Raw genomic sequence first — 17,539 nt, forward strand, 5'->3', positions numbered from 1 at the left:
AGAAGTAAAAACTAAAAGGCAGAAATAAAATTCACAGGCAGATAGCCCAGCGTGCGCCCTGGGCCTGTTAGTTAAAAATCAACCCCTGACCTAACTGCTTGTGTTATCTATAGATTCCAGACATTGTGTGGAAAAGCACTGTGCAAATCTCTGTCCTGTTCTGTTCCATTCTAATTACCGGTGCAGGCAAACCCCAGTCATGTACCCCCTGCTTGCTCAATCAATCACAGCCCTCTCACATGGACCCCCTGAGAGTTGTAAGCCCTTAAAAGGGACAGGAATTGCTCACTCAGGGAGCTTGGCTTTTGAGACACAAGTCTGCTGAAGCTCCCAGCCGAATAAAGCTCTTTCCTTCTTTAACCCAGTATCTGAGGAGTTTTGTCTGTGGCTTGTCCTGCTACACACATAGTGAGGGAGGTGTACTGGATTCCAAATGCTTTGTACACAAAAGTTTGCCCAATCCTTCTGCTTTTAGTCCTATCCTCACCCCAATTTTCAGGGTTCACTATTACTACCAGTCCTAAGCTTTTCAGGGTGCTGCTGGGTGGATCAGATTGGGTCTCAGCTTTCCTCCGTGCCAGTTTAGAAATTAGATTTCTTAGGTTTTCTGGGTCATTTACTGCTTTTCAGTTTCCAAATTGTGTTGCTGTTGTCTTATCTCCCATTGTACTTATCCTTTTAGGTTTCTGTCTTTAAAACTCCACTTTCCTCTTATTTCAGAGGAGCTTTGGGAAAAAGTAAAGAGAAGATAATACATTTCCAGATGAACAATTCCTTTTGGAGTAGAAACTCTTTGTTCTATCTTCTCTTTGTTCTTTTGTTCTCTTTGTTCAGTCACTGATTTTCAAGAAATAAAATCATATTCCCATTGTACATATAGAACATATTAGGGATAGGCTTTGCACGATGGCTCTTGCCTGTAATCCCAGCATTTTGAGAGGTCAAGGCAGGCAGATCACTTGAGGTCAAGAGTTCAAGATCTGCCTGGCCAATATGGTGAAATCCCATCTCTACTAAAAATACAAAAAAAGTTAGCTGGGCTTGGTGGCATGTGCCTGTAAACCCAGCTACTTGGGAGGCTGAGAGGAGAAGATCGCTTGAACCTGGGTGGCAGAGGTTGCAGTGAGCCGAGATGGCACCACTGCACTCCAGCCTGGGTGACAGGGTGAGACTCATTCTCGGAAAAAAAAAGAAAGAACATATTAGGGATAAATAAACTCACTTTTCCAAGATGACAGATTTGGAGGTGGGCAGTAGCTCAGTATATCAGTGTTGAAGAAAAAGCCAATGCTGTAACACTATGCAGCTGTCACATGCCTGACATAAGTTACTGTAGCCTGCCTGCTCATTGCTTTGCAGTTGACCTCTACCAATGTCGTGGCCAAGTAATAAAAGCCAGAGTCAGTTGCTGAATACAAAATGACCTGACTAAAACATTCACATGTTACTCTTATTTGCAAAAGAAAAAAGAAAAAAATTGAACTCATGTGACCTAGTATTTTTCATGATAATAACTATAATTCCCTAACCAAGCTGAACGAGCCTTGGAATTCATCTGAGAAAAACTACCAATACTAGGTTCTGGAAACTGGAAGCATGACAAATATCTGAGTTGGATCTTTTAGAGACAGGACAAAAGCTGAGGTCATCTAAAATTTAATTTAGTGCCTGAAAGTAGGTCTCAAAATGAAAATGGTGCTTTACCCTTTTGAAGCAGAACTTTCTGTATCCTGTGTCTCTTGAAGCAATTTACTGCATGGATTTCTCTTAGGTCGGCAGGATGGTTAGTCCAAGTTTAAGCCAAGCACAGTTCACAGTCAATTTCTGCTCAGATTCATTACTGTTGCAGCTAGTTGTGAGACTTATTGCATCAGCAGGAGTCAGACTAATATTGCCAGCAGATCATGTCATAATTTGTTACTGAAACTATTCATTACTATCTTTGCCATTTCTTTATTTATTTGGGATATAATCTGCATCTCCCTTATTAAAATGTGTCAGATATGCTGATGTTCTGTACGACTCAATTGTATTCTCTTGACTTTATGGATGAAATGAACCTATATTACAAACCTGGGATTACTCTATAAGAATGCCTCTGAGTTAATTATACTTCCTGTTAGTACAAGTCTGTTCTAAAATGCACTTAATTGCATTTGCAGACATTTATTTTGAAATTGGTCATTGTTGGTGGTTTGTGGCTTTGCTCTCAGGAAGAAGGGTGCTATATTTAATGTAATCGATAAAGAATAAATACACTTGAAAAGGAGTTTATGATTTGGTGTTCCTAGAGTGAAGATGTGGGAAGAGAAGTCCTGCAATGTGAGGACTCGATTTTACAGAAAGTTGGGTCTCGGGTAATTTAGTGACTTTCTCCCATAATGCTCAGTTACTTAATGGTGGAGCTAGGAGTAACCAGTCCTCAGGTGCCCCAGGCCCATTCTCTTTCTACTTTACTATGGGAGCAGGATCTTGCAGAAAAGTTTTCTCTATGTAATTGGCTTTTCATAAAATAATAATAATAATTTGGTGTTTTTTAATTTTTATTTAAAAACAATATAAAACTTACAAAATAGTTGCATATACAATACACATGACTTTCTGTAGTTTGTCTAAGAATTTTAGTTTATGAATTAGTTTGAAAACAGTTAAGATAAATACCTAAATTTCTTACACTTCATTTGTAGATTGGATAATTTTAACATATATTATTTATAAATTTGGTTCTTACAAACTTTAGACAATATTCCATGTATTTGGATAGATAGCTTCACCACTTACACCAGCTGGGTACAGTTTTATGATGTCCTTGTTTCTCTGTCAAAGTGTTATTATAAAGTATAAAACACATAACTTTCTACGTTTAGATAGATCAATTTTTAACATTTTACAAATGTGTGTCACAGACACACAAACACACACTGAAATACCTGAATGAAGACACAGACAGATGCAGATAACTTCATATATTTCCCAAGAACAAGAGAATTCTGGGCCAGGCACCATGGCTCACACTTGTAATCCCAGCATTTTGGGAGGCCAAGGCAACAGGATCTCTTGAGCTTAGGAGATGAAGGTTACAGTGACCTATGACCAAGCCAATGTAAGGCAGCCTGGGTGACAGAGCAAGATCCTGTCTCTAAAAAACATTAAAAGAAAAGTAAACAAAAGAATGAAAATTCTCTTACAAAACCATAGTACACATATGCAATTCCAGAAACTTAACATTGATACCATGCTCTTTATTATATAACATACAGTCCGTATTCAGTTTTCACAGCTGTTGCAACAATGTTTTTCTGGTCATTCTACTCCTTTTCCTCCTAAATCTAATCCATGTTCATGTGTTGCACTTAGTTGTCACGTCTCTCTAGGCTCCTTTAATATGGACTCGTTCTCAGTCTTTCTCTGAGTTTTACAACATGGACATTCCTGAAGAACACAGGCCTGCTGTTTTGTAAAATATCTCTCAGTTTGGGTGTGTCTGATGTTTTCTCCTGATTACAGTTGGTTTAGGTACTCTTCTGGCAGAAATATGACTTAAATGGCTCTGTGTCCCTGTTAAAGCATCACAACAAGAGGCACATGATGTTGGTTTGTCCACTATTGGTAATAACAGCTTTGGTATTTGGTTAAGGCCGAGGTGGGGGGTCTTCCAGGTTTCTTAGCAGGTTATTTTCAGCACAGCATGAGAAGCAAGAAAGTCTACATGGCAGGAAGTACCTAAAATCCATTTGTGAGCTAAACTAGAGGGAACGCCGAAATTAGCTAGGGTTAGACAGGGTTCTTTGCAGTTCCAGCCAGTGTGATTCAGCCCTCAGCTTGTACTGTTCTACAGCCCTCCTTCTCCTGCCAAACCCTACAGCCTGATTCAATGGCAGTCTTTGATGGGGCCTGCTGAGTCACTTTCTTAGGAGCCAATGCTATGTAGGTATTCCTTCCTCCACAGGAATTCAAAAAATATTATCTCAAAATCTAAAAACACATGAGTTGGATGACACTATGGTCTGCATATTCTGAGTCCTTTATTGATTGGTTGCAGACATGTTTGATTGATAAGCCTGGCTTTAATTGAGCTTACTTATGTAATAGGCAATCATAATAGCCCCAAGGAATATATTTCCCAAGGCACTAAACATAGTAACAGGGACCCCTTCCCTTGCTCCATTTCCTTGCCCTGTCCTGTGCTAAGGTAATTGGCTGAATAGAACAGAGCTTGAGCCGGGCACGGTGGCTCATGCTTATAATCCCAACACTTTGAGAGGCTGAGGCAGGTGGATGGCTTGAGCTCAGGAGTTCGAGGCCAGCCCAGGCAACATGGCGAGACCCTATCTCTACTAAAATTACAAAAAATTAGCCAGATGTGCTGGTACGTGCCTGTGGTCCCAGCTACTCAGGAGGCTGAGGTGGTAGGATCGCTTGAGTACAGCAGGGCAAAGGTTGTAGTGAGTTGAGATTGCCCCACTACACTGCAGCCTGAGTCACACAGCCAGACCCTTTCTCAAAAAAAAAAAAAAAAAAAAAAAATCAAGAATAGACCTTGAAAAACACAGTTGCAGTTGTTTTCCTCAGGGGAGCCATCTCGCTGTAATGGAGATTCTACCTCCTAACCACCCCAATCCCCTGCCTTTCCTCTTACTAAGCTGGGATAATGTTAAACATTTTTTACTTGGCACAAATATTCATTCTTGATCACAAATCACTGGGTTGTCTGAGAAAGTGAAGTCATAAAACTATGGGCCTTCAAATAGGATACTCCACCCTCTTTGGGGGCTGATTAGAAACTAACATGAATCAAATAAAACAAAATGAATGAAGTAGCTCTCTGTAGAAATGTTTACAGGCCCAACTTCCAAACTTCATAGTTATTTAATCATGGATTGCTATTGGGACTAGCGTTTTTCCCACATTTTAAAATGTTATAGTTAAAAAGAAGAGTGTTATGAATGATCAATCTGCTAGCTGCCTCAGTTTCTTCATTACAAATGAGAATAACCTGACCTGAAGAGACATGTTTGGAGCAAGGTTGAATTTATTTGGCCTTCTGGTCAAGTCAAGCAGGTTTAGCTTGGAAGAAACTGAATCACACATAAACTAGAAGCGGGGTTGCTCATGGATATGACACTGTGCCTTGGGAGTTGGTAATAGAGAGGGGTTGTTTTCTCAAAGCCTTTTTGGAGAAAGTCACCATAGGAGTTCTTTGTTCTTTACCCCAAATCTCCATAGTTTCTGCGACTCTGCTAAACTCCACATGTCTGCTCCTTTCTGTTTTCTCACCCTCACTCTCGCTTTTAATTTCCCAAGAAAACCTGGTAACGCCAGGGGTAGTATCTTAGCTTAAGTTCTCCCAAAAGATGATCCTAGGAGAAGGGTTTGGATACAAGCAGTTTATTTGGGGGATGTCTTAGTTTGGGCTGCTATAACAGATTACCATAGACTGGGTAGCTGAAACAAAAATAATATTTTTTTCACTGTTTTGAAAGCCAGCAGTCTGAAATCAGGATACCAGCATGGTTGGGTGCTGGTAAGAGCTCTCTTTTTGGTCTGATAATGGTAGTCTTTTTGCAGTATCCTCATATGGTGGAGAGCGCAGAAAGAGGAAAACAACCTCTCTCGTGTCTTCTCAGTGCACTAATCACATAATGAGGGCTCCGCCCTAGTGACCTGATTACCTTCCAAAGGCCTCATCTCCAAATACCATCATACTGAAGATTAGCATTTCAACATATAAATTTTGAGGGGATACAAACATTCAGTGCATAGCAAGGAGTAATACCAGGAAGCATAGAGGGGAAAAAAGAGAAAGGGGAAGACATTCAATAAAAGGCACATTCATGAGTGAGTTATTACTAGGGAGCTCAATGCACTAGGGACCTGCTGAGAGACTTTGCTATCTCTCATGCTGCTAATCATGAGAGATCGTGCCGTAGAATTATCCCTCCAAGAGGAGGAAGGAAATTGGAGAGGTACCCACCAAATTCTGTTCTTCATTGGTTGAAAGTCACTTCTAGGTCATTAAATTTCCTGGCCCTTCCTGGCTTGCCCCCCAAGTGAGTGTAGCATGCTCTCATAGCCAGAGAATGTCCTAAGTCACAGAAAGACAGGTACTTAAGGTAAGAAGCCTTGGGTAGTATAGGAACAAGTAACTGTCCACGGAAGTTGCACATGATCTCCTGGATAAGCTGAGAGGTTACAGATGGGGTAGCAACAATGAGTGACACCACAGAGAAGGCACCTGAGGCAAGCTGGGCCAGGCAGCTGGTAGGGAAGGTTGGAGTGCCCTAGGCCCACACTTCAGCAAAGACTGTATGCATAGCGGTTCCTAAAGACAAGAATTGTGAAAGGACTGGTACCCTAAAACCGGTCTGCTAGTGCCTCTTTCCGAACAACCTGTATAGGACCAAACAACCTCCCCCCAACACACACACACTGAGCATACATACACACACTAAAATTCTAGGAAAGCCTCATGCTCACGGTCCATACAGTCTATCCTTACATCTTCAAGGAAGCAATAAGTCCATAGGCAGAAGTAATTATTGCAACAGTGTCTTTATTAATTGAATTCTGTCTGTCACTCTGCTCAATTTTTGTTACTTTTTAAGATCATGCTTTGGATGAATTTTTTAAATGAGTTCATGGGAATAGAGCAGAACGAATACCCTATGTGGCCCTTGGAAAATCATTCAAGTCTTCTAAATTACACATAAGAACTTTAAAATATTCAACCTCTATTCATGCTGGGGTTGAAAGGATAAATAAAGCAGCCCTTTTTATTTCCCTCCAGAGTCACAAACTAATTGAGACATAAAACACAGGAATAAAACAGAGATGAAAATATCACCTTTGTTGAACTAAGATTGAATTGCAGAATGAGACTAGATTTATAGTCATCATGGACCCCCAAAACTGTGCCCCCTAACAATCTACCCAAGAATCCAGCCTCCCACTTGTAGCGGAAAATCATTCCCTAAGAAATTCAGCACATGGAGATTGTAAGAGTGTTTGAATCTTCTGTACAAATTATAAGAGAGAGACAGAGAGACAGACAAAGAGAAGGAGAGCTGTAGAGCCACACTGTATTATTTGGGTCTTTTTGGAAGCAGACTCTGCGACAGAGTTAGTAGTGCAAACTGTATATTTGGAGGTAAATCTTGTGAAAGATGAAAGGGGGAGCCGGGCGTGGTGGCTCAAGCCTGTAATCCCAGCACTTTGGGAGGCCGAGACGGGCGGATCACGAGGTCGGGAGATCGAGACCATCCTGGCTAACACGGTGAAACCCCGTCTCTACTAAAAAAATACAAAAAACTAGCCTGGCGAGGTGGCGGGCGCCTGTAGTCCCAGCAACTCGGGAGGCGGAGGCAGGAGAATGGCGTGAACCCGGGAGGCGGAGCTTGCAGTGAGCTGAGATCCGTCTACTGCACTCCAGCCTGGGCGACAGAGCCAGACTCCGTCTCAAAAAAAAAAAAAAAAAAGAAAGGGGGAGGAAGCAAAACTGGGCAGGGAAAGTCTCAGACCATGCTGTGGCTATGACACCTATGAAAGGAAAGAGGCGAGAAAGCAAGATGGAGCGAGGGGGAGAAAGTAAGATTGGGCAGGGCAAGCCTGGGATCTCAATGCAGATTTGACAAAGTCTCAGTCAACACATAGGACAGCTCCAAAGTAAACAATTCCTGGCCGGGTGTGGTGGCTCACGCCTGTAATCCCAGCACTTTGGGAGGCTGAGGCAGGCAGATCACGAGGTCAGGAGATCGAGACCATCCTGGCTAACACGGTGAAACCCCGTCTCTACTAAAAATACAAAAAATTAGCCAGGTGTGGTGGCGGGCACCTGTAGTCCCAGCTACTAGGGAGGCTGAGGCAGGAGAATGGCGTGAACCCGAGAGGAGGAGCTTGCAGTGAGCTGAGATCGCGCCACTGCACTCCAGCCTGGGTGACAGAGCGAGACTCCGCCTCAAAAAAAAAAAAAAAAAAAAAAGCAAACAATTCCTGTTAATTGAGTCTCATATTGGCAGAAGCGGGCAGGTCTTAGCATTCCTTCTGTGTTTCCTCATTGGCTAGGCTTTCCGAGAAGAATGTGGCTTTCAAAAGTTGGAGGCTGTCAACTAGCCGCACTCCTTGCAACTGAGTGGTAAGTTCTTTCCAGAGAGGTTCTCCGAGTGGCACACCTAAGTGGCTGCCATACACGTCTACTTCGTTCCGTATCTTACTGTTTATGATCAGCAAGGGCCAGGCAATTTAATGATCTAGAAGTGACTTTCAACCAATGAAGAACAGAAGCAACCCCCAACCAATGATGGATCGAGTTACTGGATAAATATCCCAGCTCCCTTGTGCCATGACTGGTATAAATCAGAGGCACGTTCTCCCAGGGAGATTATGTTCTCCTTGACTTCAGTGATCTTGCTTAATAATGCAAATTTTATTGGCTTCTTTCCATTCCCTGTTTTGTTTTGTTTTTTTTTTCTATTTCCTTACTGATAGTTGCTGAGATTATCTGCCAAATAAATTACATTTAAACCATTGTCTCAAAGTCTTCATTTTGCGTTACTATACAGGACTACCTGAGATGGGGTAATTTATAAAGCAAAGAGGTTTATTTGGCTCAACACTCTGCAGACTGTACAGACATGAGACCAGCAACTTCGTGGTTTCTGGTGAGGCCTCAGGAAGCTTCTACTTTTTGGCAGAAGGCAAAGGGGGAGTAGGTGTATCACATGGTGAGAAAAGGAACGAGAGAAAAAAGAAGGTAAGAGGGTCCCTTAAACAACCACCTCTCCCATGAACTAATAGAGCAAGAACTCACTCATTACCATGGGGAGGGCACCAAGCCATTCATGAGGGATCCACCTCCATGACCCAAACACTTCCACCAGGACCAACCTCTAACATTGCATATAACATTTCAACATGAGATTTGGAGGGGACAAATACCCAAACCGTAGCAGAGTCACTTCTGTAAGAACACAAACTACAACATTACATTTGCCTCACCTCTTGCTTACTAAGGAAACTTCTGATTTGAAGTTTAGCTTCTCTAGTGGCCAGTTTCTGATCAAACATGCAGTAATAATCTCTCCCGCTTGTATGAGTCCTATTTGTGGCTGATTAATAACTTGGAAATATTGTTGGTGTGAGTCAATATTCTAGAACAGGGAATGGCAAACTATAGCCTGTAGGCTAAGTCTGGCTGGCCTTTAAATTTTGTAAATAAAGTTTTATTGGAAGACAGCCACATCTACATATAGTCTGCGGTTACTTTCACACCACAACAGCAGAGTTAAATAGTTGTGACAAAGACAATATGACCTGTAGATTGTAAAATATTTACACTTCATAGAAAAAGGCTGCTGATCACTCACGGAGAAGCTGTTCAACTTTGGGTTCACTGAGAAAATCAAACCTGTGGATTTATAAACATGAGGGTCAGAACTTGGACCAATGTCATCTCACCAAGTGGCAGCCCAGTGAGACTCTCAACTTAAAATACAGAAGAAATTTCTAAGTCACAAATATCAAAAGTGACCCCTTCCCGAGTAAGTAATAACAAAGCTAACAAAGAAAGAAAGAATATATCTGACTCGTTTGGAAAATTAACCAGATTGCATGAACTTTGTGTCTTGTAAAAAATCCTTCTGAGTAGAGACTAATTGCTAAAAATATATTTTTGTTCAATTATCCACAATCTAGTTGGTGGATAAAATAGATAGGCCAATAATAATATTCCAAGGAACATATGGACATTGGAAAGAATAACCTTTCACTATAATTACTAGCTCCACTACCTCACTTCTACTCATTCTTTAATCCACTGTGATCTGACTTTTATTTTCAAGTAAGTTCAACTTATCATTTTTAATTTCCTGTTTATATATATACCAGGGCTTAATGAGAGAAAAAATTCACACATTTCCTGCACTCCAGTGTTCCATAGCCTATTAAAAGATCCAGGCATATGAAGAAACAATTGCCATACAGAGTGGCAAGTGCCATTAACAAGAAATGTAGTATAAATGGAGGTAAGACAAAGGAGAAGGTGATCAACTCTGTTTGAGGGTGGGTCTTAGGTTGGGTTCCTTGGAAGCAGAGCTTGAGGCAGGGATTTATTAAAGGCATGCACTCTGGAGGAAACACATACTGCAAGATAGGGCAAGGGAAGGAGCCAAGCAAATAAGTGATCTTGGTCAATGTCTACCCTTGGCTTCCCATAAGACAGATTCTGGAGCATAAATCTCACAGCAGAGAGAAAGGGACAGGTCCAGGCTTTTGTACCTCTGTGTCACAGGGCCATTGGCTGTGCCAGTTAGCCAAGGGTATTCCTTCTGAGAAGGTCACAGGCATAAGCCATCAGCTGAAGTACTCACAAGCAGCTGAGCATTTGGGTGTTCTGCTGGTCAAGTGGATCTGGGAAGAGCACCAATATCATCTATTAAGAGAGGGTTAGAAAAATTAGATTATATGTTTATTACTTTGGGCAGCTCAACATTGGAATACCATTCCTGTTTGAGACAATAGGACAAGACAGATGGCAGACAAGGCTCCATTTTGCATGATGCTTCCCATTTTCTAAGCCTGGTCCTATGGCCTTCCAAGTTTGTTATTGTATATCCTTCTTTTAAAAATCCTTTTCTGCTTTGACTAGCCAGGGTCAAATTTCATGGTTAGGGAGCTTTGAATAGTACAGAGATTAGGAAAATTGTTAGATCACAGATCATCATAGCCTGAAAAAGATAAGGCCCATTGAGGGGGAGAAGAGCATATGGAGAGGAGAGATACTACATATATTCAGGCTGAGTAAGAACCATACATCTAGGGTGACTATAAAATGTGTTACTTGTGAGTGTAGGGGAAAGTGTGGCAAATCTAGTGGGCATTTGAGAAAAAGAAAATGAATTAATCATGGGATTTGTTGAGTATGAGTGTTCTGGGTACACCGAGAGGGAGATGCTTCATAGGTGGCCTTTCAAGTGTCATGGTCAAGATGAACCATCTGGAACACACACACACAAAACACAGAGAGAGAGAGAGGAGAGAGAAGTGACCACTGGGGGTGGCTAGGCTAGGCTCAAGGGGAAATGAACACAGAGCAAGAGTTGAAGAGTACAAAAGCAGAATCCAAGAGGGTTATTAAATCTATGTAGTTCTCTGTAGATAAATATTCGGCAAACCAAGAGAGGACAGGAAAACCAAGGAAAGAAGGACTAGCCAACACAATTAAATGGCTCCAGAGTGATCAAGCAGGGCAAGGGCTGAAAAGAGACCAGTGATGATGTTAACTAGTAAGTCAGTGATGACCTTTCAGAGGAGAGTTTTATGGAGTTCCTTAAAATATAAAACAATGTATCCCCCCTTCTGTGTCTAGTAAATATATCACCTCATCAACTAGATTCCCTTACAACCCTGTGTTTGTAACTGTTCCCTCTCTATTGGCTCTTATGCAGTAAAGAAGCGTAACTAAAGTACTCTCTTCTCTCTTCTCCAGCTGTGGAACTCCAACTCATCCTTCAAGAGTCAATGTCACCTCCACAGTAGGTGTTTCCTGACTCCTCAGGTGAGAATTAGATCCCGTTTCTCTCCTGGAGTCGCATAGCACTTTGTGTTTATTTATTTTGTAGATCATACTGAAGTATATTGGAGGCATCTATTTGTATGTCTGTCCGACTGTGACCAGAACCTGTGTCTTAGTCACCTTGTTTTCTTAGCGTCAAGCATAACGTGTGGAACACATCACAGAACCCAATATAAATTGTTGAAAAAATGGCTATTTGGCTGAAAAGAAACAACTGCATGAATGCTCCCTTCCTAAAACTTTTTACCTTCAGTCTATTTCTTGATTTATAGTTCTGAATACATATTTCAAATTGGAACTTATGATTTTCAATATACTTCATAGAATAATTAAACATTTGGGAGGAAAACAATCATGCACAGAGAAGTATCCCAAGGGAAAAAAATAAATAAATATCCTTGGTGCATGTGGTACAGTTAATATATCATTACAATAAATTATAAACCAAAACCAACATTATAAAACACAAAAGTTGAAATAGATATAAAATGGAAGAAGTCTATTTCTCCTCATGCCAGGAAGTAGCTTTGCATATCAATAAAATGTAAATGCCTCACAGACAGAAAAATGATGGAAATAGACTGTGATAACTTAAAAACGAGCACACTTTAAACAGCTTCTGTGATGAATATGTGATTATGAAGAATCCGTCAAAAAGGCTAGTCAGGCATTGTTCCACTCTGATGCTTCCAGAAGCAGGATGACTGATGGCCCTCAACTTAAAAAAGGCACAGCGAGAGACAGGTTAAACTGAAGACACAAAGGCAAGAGGTTAACTTGCTGAAATATACAAAGATACTAGTCTGAAAAGTAACGATTGAAATTCTAGTAAGTGTGAGTGTTCGCGATGTGTCTAAAATATTACAAATATCCAAATCATTCTAAAATATTAATGGAGAGAGAGAAAAAATAAAAGGAAAAATAAAAAGACAAATAGATGCACAAAGAAAGGTGAAAAGTTTATAATATTTGGTAGCTTTAGGTGAATTCAGGGTTGCCGCAAGTTACCATAAACATGGATTGGCAAAGACTTTCTATAAAGAATGAGATAGTAAATGTTTTAGGCTTTGCAGCTACTGCAAAGGACCTCTGTCTCAACTACAAACTCTCCTGCTGGAGTGAAAAAGTAGCCACAAACAATAGGTAATTGAATGGGGTGGCTGTGTTCTAATTCAACTTTATTTACCAAAAAAATGGGGGCCAGATTAGGATTGCTGGCTGCAGTTTGCCAGCCCATGCTATACAACAAACCAGTTTGTGATAAACAAGAGAATAGATGAAAGCTAGCGTGAGAGAGAGACAGAGATCACTGATTGTTGAGTCAATAATTGTTGAAGTTACAGTAAGTTTTTGTTGTATTTGGTCTAGTACTTACATGAGGGTGTAGCTGAGCACATTGATTAAGTCCAGGCATTAGTATTATTTTCAGCTTCTCTAGGTGATTTCAAGGTGCAGCCATATTTGCCAACCAAGGCGCTAAAGAGTGCTTCTCAAATTCCAGTGTGCAAATTGATCAACCAGAGTCTTCTTAAAATGTAGATGCTCATTCTGTAGCTCTGGGGTGTGGCTTGAAATTTTGCATTGCTAGCAAGTTCTCAGTTTAGATTGATACTGCTGGTCCACAGACCACACTTTGAGCAGCCAGATGCTAGTGCTGGTTTTCAGTGCCTGGCATGCCCATGCCCTGCCCCAGAGGCTTATGTATTTGGTCTGGGATGCCACCTGGATATTGAGATTTTCAAAAGCTCTGCAGGTGATTTGAATGTGCAGCAAAGCTTGAGAGCCTCTATGCCAAAGCTCATGATGATATGTCTATTTTAGTTATGTTATCAGTGGCCCTAATGTGTTCTTTTTTCTCATTCTTCCCCCAAGGTCCACCCAGCCATTCCTCTCCTTTTCAGCTCCAAACATCCAGGCGAAGGTGGGGATCAGGGTGAGCACTTCATCCTGTTGCTCTTGTCCATATCTGAAGAGTGGGAGGAAGGTCAGGATGGAAACAGGAGACTCAGGCAACCTGGGTTTGGGAAGAACAAGCAGTGTTCTAGGAGTGAATTCAAGGGAAAGCTGTTTGAGATAGAATGGGTGGGGGCGGGGAATAGCTCGGAAATTTGTCACAGCACAACCTTCCTCCTGTCTTGGGTCTGAGGTATGTGTGGAGTAGGGGCAGGGAGCGAAAACCGCCATGTACCCTCCTGAGTCCTGGAGACACCTGACAACCAAACCAGCTTCTAAGGGTTTTTCCTTCTCAGTACGCAGGGCCACTTGGTTACTAGACATGCAAGAGAGACCCCCAGTCGCAAAGTGTAGAAGTGAAGTATTTTCCCAAAGCATAAAGACCACAAACATAAGGGAAGAGGATGATGGCTTCCAGCCCATTCTCTTTATCAAACTAATGCAGGGACAGAAAATCAAATACCACATGTTCTTACTTATAAGTGGGAGCTACATGATGAGAATACATGAACTCAAAGAAGGGAACAACAGACACTGGGGCCTACCTGGGAGTGGAGGGTTGGAGGAGGGAGTCGAGCAGAAAAATAACTATTGGGTACAAGGTTTAGTATCTGGGTCATGAAATAATCTGTACAACAGCCACCCCATGACAGCAGTTTACCTATATAAAAAATCTGCACTTGTTCTCTTGAACATAAATAAAAGTTAAAAAAAGAGTAGAGGATGATAATGGTGATGATGGTGATAAATCATGGGTACCACATAGTGAACATACACTGTGCCAGGCATTGCTTTAAGTGATTTACATATATTAACTCATTAATCTCAACAACCCAATGGGGTTGATGCTTTTATTATCCCTATATTACATATGGAGAAACTGAGGCACAGAAGAGATAAAAAACTTGCCCAAGTTTACCCAAAATGAGTGGCTAAGATGGGATTTGAACCTCAGCAATATGAGGTTAAGAAAACACTACACCAAATTTTCTCTCCAAAACAGGAAATTAAGAAGTCCCCTCAGTCAACTTAAAGTTTTAAACACTCAAAAATCGACGCTTGCTCTGTTCTTTCTCATATCCATAGGAGAACAGTCAAGGGACATATGTATTTCAATAGGTAACAGCTGAGACGAAGTCAGAGAATTCAGAAGTCCTTACAGTAGACAGCGAAAGAGATGCAACGAAAAGATCAAGTTTCAATAAGTTGCATAAAAAGGCGATAGCATTTTCTGGAAACTGGACTCAAAGTGCCAGAATCCTAATTTTTAAGAAAAGTGTTAAAGTGCAGACATGTGGAAATGTGGAAGATAATTATTGCACAGCTAAACTTGTTCATATCTTAATAAATGCTTATATGGTTTGACTGTGTCCCCACCCAAATCTCATCTTGAATTGGACTCTCATAATTCCCATGTTTTGTGGGAGGGACCCATTGGGAGATAATGGAATCATGGGGGCACTTTCTCCCATACTGTCCTGCTGGTAGTGAATAAGTCTCACGAGATCTGATGGTTCGATAAGGGGAAACCCCTTGGCTCTCATTCTCTTCTCTTGTCTGCCGCCATGTGAGACATGACTTTCACCTTCCACCATGATTGTGAGGCTTCCCCAGCCACATGGAACGGTAAGTCCAATAAACCTCTTTCTTTCGTAAACTGCTCAGACTTTGGTATGTCTTTATCAGCAGCATGAAAAACTGACTAAAATGCTCAAAACAATCTGCTAGCTTTAAAATGATGCAAGCTACCAGTGTATCTTTGACTAAAGCATAGATTCTGTAAATTTTTGACTTTTACCTTTGTAACCCACAGAAGAAACCAGATTTTTTTGTTTCTTGTTTCTTCGTAACCTTCTCTTGTGGCACAGAAGATAGATGTTTTAAGTATTTTTCCACAGACATGGGCAACATTAGGGTTTACATGGATGGAGATTTCCTTTGGTCAAATAGAGAGTGGACTGAGAGAGGAGAAGAGTTTTTAAAGGGGAACAAGAAAAAAAAAAACCATAGAGAAACAGGTGTATCATTTCCATATGGAATCTTCTTTACACTAGGAAATAATATCTTTCTATCCAGAGCCATGAAGAAAACATAAAAGGCAAACTTTTCTCTCCATCTTGAAAGGCCAATCCAGAGGCCACTTGGAGCTTCTCAGAAACAGGAGGATTTTCAGTTAAGCTTGGGGCAGACATTGGGAGTAAGCTAATGAACTTGGGGCAGACAAAGGTCAAGGTGGGACCAGCAACTCTATGGGTGTTCAAACACCTCAACCATCCTCTAAATGTTAGCTGCCCGGCACTTGGGACTGCATTTTTCATACTTTCCCTTATACTCTCTTTCTGGTGAGCTCATCCAATCACATGACTTCAATACCATCTATAAAATGTCCCCCATATGTCTACTTCCAATCGTGACATTTTTGCAGCTCCTTGATTCACATTTCCACTGGGACATCTAATAAAAATCTGATTTTACATGGCATGCACTCCCCACTCCTCCTCCCAGGGGGACCCCTGCAACCATCCCCAGGGGGATAATAACACCATCATCAATTCAGGTCTTCAGGTCCAAACTTCAGAACCTACATTATATTCCCCCTCTCCCATTCTTCACCTCCTGTCCATGAGCAAAGTTTGTCTCCTCTTGTGGAAAATCCATCTAGAACTTGTCGACCTCTCTTCATTTCCTCAGCCACCATCACAGCTCAAGCTGCATTAGTCTCCTACCTGAATCAGCTACACTGGCTCTACCTGGTCTGCACCTTCAAGTCTCTGCCACCCCTCTACATTCTTCAAAGCAGACAGTCACTGCCTTGACATTTTGGGGCCATTTATTCTACTTTATATTCAGCATCACAAATTTGACCTTCAGCTTTGACCTTATGTTATTCAGTCCTTCTTTTGAGCTTTTTTTTTTTAACCAGCTTTAATGGAAGAAATGGTACAATTGAAGGAAAAATCATGAATGGAGGATTCGTAAGGGCAATATGCAGGAAATAAACCGCTATCTGTGGGGAAGGCAGCCTAAAGCTCAGTCCCATTATCCGTGTCACTCAGGGTGAGCTTGCCAAAGTGGTACTCTACCATACTGTCCACCAGAGCCCCCATCTTGCTCCCCAGAAGCAAAAATCCTTAGCACTTGCATATTTTGTTTGTTTTTTGAGATGGAGTTTTGATCTTGTTGCCCAGGCTGGAGTGCAATGGCAGGATCTCAGCTCACCCCAACTTCTGCCTTCCAGGCTCACATGATTCTCCTGCCTCAGCCTCCCATGTAGCTGGGATTACAGACATGTACCACCACGCCCGGCTAATTTTGTATTTTTAGTAGAGACAGGGTTTCTCCATGTTAGTCAGGCTGGTCTCGAACTCCCGACCTCAGGTGATCCGACCGTCTCAGCCTCCCAAAGTGCTGCGATTACAGGCGTGAGCCACCGCACCCGGCGACGCATATTTTAGATATTCAAGAAAACTTTTCATGTCAAGTTAAAGACTATATTATTTTAATCCCTGCCCAATCATATTTCCTACCCTTCTTCTCCAGAGGCAACCACTAGGATGAATTCCACACCATGCTTTACACCTTACCATGCATACGCACCCACAGATACCATGGCCCAATACTGCACACCCCACCCGACCCCATCCACCCCACCCATCTCACCCCATCCCATCCCAACTCACCTCACCCTATCCCACATGCCCTCAGAGTTTATAAGGGGAAGACTAATGTGTTTTCCAGGGACCCATAGAATACTTTTCCCTCCACCCCCGCAGATCCTGAGCTGCATGCAGATGGGGCAGAGCTGAGTGGAGAGACTGCTGGATACCTACTTTAAACCTGCATGGGGATGTGCCGATTCCTAAAAGGTGAGAGTACTGCAGACACGCGTCAGCTGGACACCTTTATTGCTTTGAGAATACATAACTTTATTGCCAACAACGGTAAAACTGAGAGGAGAAAACTGAAGAGAACGTTCTGAAAGGGCAACATGGACGCCCCGCCTGGTGGCCGTACCTG

At 41.7% G+C, this 17,539-nt stretch overlaps 1 long non-coding RNA gene across 1 annotated transcript; it reads left to right on the forward strand.

The window, feature by feature from the left end:
* Window positions 1-11,430: 11,430 nt before the first annotated feature.
* LOC144338609 (uncharacterized) lies at window positions 11,431-17,390 on the forward strand. The gene is made up of 3 exons (XR_013412856.1): window positions 11,431-11,551; window positions 13,442-15,148; window positions 17,296-17,390. It is a non-coding gene; the product is annotated as an uncharacterized LOC144338609 (long non-coding RNA).
* The last annotated feature ends 149 nt before the right edge of the window (window positions 17,391-17,539 follow it).

This window comes from Macaca mulatta, chromosome X (assembly GCF_049350105.2).
Source record: "Macaca mulatta isolate MMU2019108-1 chromosome X, T2T-MMU8v2.0, whole genome shotgun sequence".
NCBI classification, from domain to species: domain Eukaryota; kingdom Metazoa; phylum Chordata; class Mammalia; order Primates; family Cercopithecidae; genus Macaca; species Macaca mulatta.